We start from the raw sequence: 5,171 nt of genomic DNA on the forward strand, positions 1-5,171 counted from the left end.
CAGGTCAAAAGCCTCTCATCCTTCAATGTCCAGGTCCAGTGCTACTTCCTCTGTAAAACCTTCCTTTTTCATAAAAACATTGGTGTGTGTATAGATCCTGATATTTTATATTTGGGGAAACTAGAAATAAGAGAAATTAACTGACTTGCCCAAGACTGTACTGGATACCAACAGAGCTGTGACTAGGCATCAAGTCTCCTAATTCAGTTGCTGAAAACTGCATTAAATCAAGGGAGAATGGAAAGTCAACAAGGAGGGGCAGAGTGAAGGCCAGATCAGTTAGGAGTTGATTATGGAGGTCCAGGCAAGAGATGATGGTAGCCTAGCCTAGGGTGAGAGTAGGGAGAAGAAGTGAACATATCTAAGAGGCTTCTAGGAAGTAGAATGGCCAGGACTTGGTGTTGGTTTTGGACAGAGGGAGTGAGGGAGAGGCAGGTGTCAAGAGTAACTCTTTGGATAACCTGTCATTCCCCAAGCTTGGAAGCACCAAAAGAAGACTTGGTTGGTGAGGAAAGATCATGAGTTTGGTTTTAATTTCATTGTTCAGACCTGAACTCATACCTCTGAGGTTAGGGGCTTGGCACTGGGACCTCCCAGTGGGATCATTAGGTGACTAGTACTTGAACCTCTGTGGGAAAACTGCAGGGCTGGTGCTCAGACCTCGAATGGATGTTTGTCACTGGTACTTGAACACCGAGAAACAATGGACTAGAGCTTCACGCTGCGCCCTCTCCCTGCCTGTCTCCTGCCTTCCAAATTTCCATCCCTGCTTCCCACCGGCAGAACCTAACTTGGAAACTCAGGTGTCTGGGAAATGCAGTATCACAGAGCAGAACATGGGGCAGTGAGCTTGGGGCTGAAAGACCTTAGATAATAACCAGAACAACAGGTTTAGGGAATGAGCCCTGGGTTAGGAATCAAAACACTGGGTTTTCTTTCCAGCTCTGCCATCAGCCAGGTGTGACCTTGAACATGTCACTTCCCATCTCTGAGTCTCTTTTCCCTTCTTTCAGATGTGTAAGCATCTCTTTGATGTTGCACATACTTAGGCGTCTGTCCTTAAAGAAGCCTTCTCTGACCCCCATCACTTAGGGGGCTTTGGTGCCTCCTGTTTCTCATATAAACACGCCTCTCCTAACCTCCTTTTTAAAAATTTACCTTACTTTTTAACTGACAAATACGTAACACACAATTAAAAGCACAGATCTTAAATGCCCAGTTGGGTGAATTTTGACAATTGTACACACCCATGTAATCACCAGTAAACTTTGCCATTTTAAAAAAATTTTATTTTTTTTTATTGAAGTATAGTTGATTTACAATGTTCTAATTTCTGCTGCACAACAAAGTGACTCAGTTATACACAAATATATTTTTTTAATATAAAATTTGCCATTTTAACCATCACTTAGTATACAATTCCATGGCATTAATCATATTCACAGGATGTGCAAGCATTACTACTCCCTACCTCTTAGTATCACATTGCATTGTACTTGCCTATTGATAAGTGTGAATCCCCTGATAGAGAGTAAGCCCTCAAGGGCTAGAATCATGTCTTATCCCAGTGATTGGCGTTTAGTAAATACTGGTATTTGTTGGTTGGTTGAACAAGTGAGTGAATGAATGAATGTCTAAAGTCTCACTGAATGTGTCTTTTTATCTAGTAACTATAATAGAGTCATCTAACTTCTCCTTCAATTCTCTTCCCTTTCTCAAATGTTTATTAAGTAAGAAATCAAAAGACAACCTGGGCAGAATTCCTGCCCACAAGTCCACAGCCAGGTGAGGGGGTCCAGACAAGTAAATAAAGTGTAATAAAACAATTAATTCTTAGGAGGAAGATGAACAGGGTGGGAGTTATGGTTGCAGAAATGAGGTTATGCCTTATACTGACTTGGAAAATCAAGGACAGCTTCACAGAGATTAAGAAAACAGGCTTAGTGGTGTTGAGTGGCAGGGTGGGGTGCAGAGTCTAGAGAAACTGCAAGGAATTCTTTAGGGCCAGAGTCAGGGTCCTTTCTCCTCCTGGAGTCCCACTTTCTGCCTCAATGCCTGAGACTGTTTTTGGCAGAGAAGTAAAATAGTGTCATTAATTTTTTTAAGCATAATGGGTTTTGCTTACCCCCTTCCCACCCCACTTCCTCTTCACTAAGGTTCTTCCTTGTTTCTCAATGCTTCCCTGTTTCTCAACGTTTCCCTTGAGTTAGTTTCTCCTCTTTGTGCATGCTTTCTTTAAACGGGTGGCTTTCATTATTTGTGGCTTCTCATATAAGGTCTTTGTTCAAGACCTTGGGGTTTTCCCAGAGAAAGCCATGCAAATCTCTAAAATAGTTTTACATATTTATTGGTCTCATTCAAAAGTAGCTGATAAGCGAATCTGTACGTCCTTGCTACTATGAGTACTCATATTCACACACACACACACTCTTATGTCCCCCACTCTACCTCACTCTCCCATTGTATGTATCTTAAGGACCCAAACCACTAAGAAGTAGTTGTCTGTGGTCAAAATGGTGTTATCAGACTTTAAATAACTTAGGGACCAAGATGGTCACTAAGGGCTGGATGATTAGATGGATGAATGGATGGATGGATGGATGGATGGACGGACGGAAAGGTGAATGACCGAGACAGTCAAGCTTCTGCAGTCATGCCGAGGTCACCCTTAGTAACAACCCTTAGTAGGCAACTCAGAATGGGTGTTGGCAATGATGATGACAATAGTAATAATACTGATGATTGTGTAATGTAAGTGCTACAACAGAAGAATGAGAAAATGTTCTGGGAAAGGATGTCAATGAGATTCCAAAGAGTTAGGGCTAAGACTTCATGCTCTCCCTCTTTTGTTCATTGAACTGAATATTTATGGGGCAGTCTTCTTAGGCATCACCTTTTGTTCAGCTCCTACTGTGCATTGTCGTGAATACAAAAGAAGTAACAGATGGCATCCTTGTGTGTTTTAGGGTAATTCGTGACATGACGTAAGAGATCCCCTTCTCCTTGTCAACCCTAAATTAAGTAATTGGGTGAAAGATTGTGAACTCTCAAGCATGGGAATCACCCAAAAGCGTTTTTCAATAAAGACTTTATTTTCTACTCAAGATGATATTAAGTAATAATAAGATATTAACCACGCTTTTTTCTCAGGTTCTAACTATGAGGCATCTTAAATAGTTTGAGAAATCCAAACACGATCATACCCTATTTTCAGAAGCACAGATAGAGAGGTCCATCTATAGCCAAGCTCAGTGGAGATGTAGGGGGAGGACATGCCTCTCTCTCTTTTGTGCCCAAAATGATTTATTCAGAGAAAGATATAAAGATGTAGAAGAGTATCTCATGCTCTCCTTTCCACCTCTCATTGTCACAAGGGAAATTACACATGACATTGGATTAGCCCAAGTGTCGCATTGCCACGCAGTCCAAAACTCCCTCTTTGCCCATATGAAAGAGGGATTGTCATGTGGCCAGGAAGATTTCCAGAGGATGCAAAACAAGGTTATCTGAAGACCCTGGCTTCTGCCCAAGAAGAAATTTGACTCCAGTTGCAGAAATAGAAATAACTCAGAAGTCCTACAAGCCAAGGGTGAAAAGATGAACCAACCTCACCAGCTCCTCTTATGAAATGACGGCGGAAGTATTTGATAGTAAGGCTATAAGCAGAAGTAGCAGCAGCTAAAAAGGCAGGAAGACCTGTGTGCAAGGTGAATTTACATTCGAGCCAGAAGTATCAGCAAGAACAAACTGTGAGGGGGCGCGTTGTGCTTGGCACACGTTTTCCGCACACAGCTCATTAATCTGACGGATTCCAGTTTAATCGTCACCTCCCTAGTCAACCCTATCGTCACCCCCTTACCCTACTCCTACCCCCAGATATGGAGACTTGATCAGGGTCCCCTGTATATGCCCTCATCAAATCCTATGTTATTTAGCCCATCACATTAATCACATTTGTGAATAGTCATTTACGAGATTATCAGTTGCCTCTCTCTCTCCCTGACTGGGCTATCAGCTCCCTCAAGGCAGGGGTCACGCCCATCATTTTCTTGCTGTACATACTCAGTGTTCACACAGTGCCTGGTTTGCATCAAAAAATAAATAGTTTCTTGAAATATTTAATGAGAAGAAGCATTTACTCTGCAGAGGACACAGCCTTGAGAAGATTGAAATGAGGAGCCTGGCTTCGGAACACAGGTTGTTGCACCAATTTACTTTCCCGCCAACAGGGTACGAGGGTTCCCTTTTCTCCACATCCCACCCGTCACTTGCTACTTGCGGTCTTTTGATGATAGCCATTCTGACAGGTGTGAGGTGATATCTCGTGGTTTTGATTTGCATCTCCCTGACGATTAGCCATGTTGACAAACTAGTGATTACCAGTGGAGAGGCGCAAACTAGGCTTATGGGATTAAAAGATACAAACTACTATGTATAAAATAGATAAGCAACAAGAATACTACATTGCAAGGCACAGGGAATGTAGCCATTATTTTGTAATAACTTTAAAGGGAGTATGATCTATTAAAGTATTGAATTACTATGTTGTACCTCTGAAGGTAATATAAGATTATAAAGTATACTTCAATTTAAAAAAAAAAAAGAAGACGAAGAAGAAGAAAACAGGTTGCTGTTGCTGTCCCTGGAGAGATACCACCGAGCCTCTGGGCTTGAAGCCCTGGGCCCCTAGCAACGGCACCTCTGGGGTCCCAGTTCCTGACGCAGGATGCTTAAGGATGAATACTTGGTTACCCACATATGTCCCCAAAACAAATAGCAGAGGGAACGAAACACAGACTACGTGCCACATAAGCAGAATTATTGCTAAAAATAATGCTTCTCAAAGCCTCAGAAAGGAGTCAGTGAATTAAAGGTTTATATTAACCTCATTTCACTTTTCTTTTCATTTACAGGAAATTGTTTTAATTTTCCATGTGCATCTGTTTGATGTTTACATCACTGACTGTATTAGAAAAAATAGCTGCAACATTCTGTTTTGTTCTAAGTTATTTAAATAGAAAAAGGACCCCAATCAATATCTTATTAGTTGCTGTATAATAATTTGTTTTCAAAGTACTGGATTCTTTTAACATTTAGGATACTATACATGTCTTTCCTGTTTGGGAGTGGGAGAAATATTTTTTAAGAACATCATGTTCAAATAAATAAGT

The sequence above is a fragment of the Phocoena sinus genome, chromosome 3 (assembly GCF_008692025.1).
Source record: "Phocoena sinus isolate mPhoSin1 chromosome 3, mPhoSin1.pri, whole genome shotgun sequence".
In the NCBI taxonomy this organism is placed as follows: Eukaryota; Metazoa; Chordata; class Mammalia; order Artiodactyla; family Phocoenidae; genus Phocoena; species Phocoena sinus.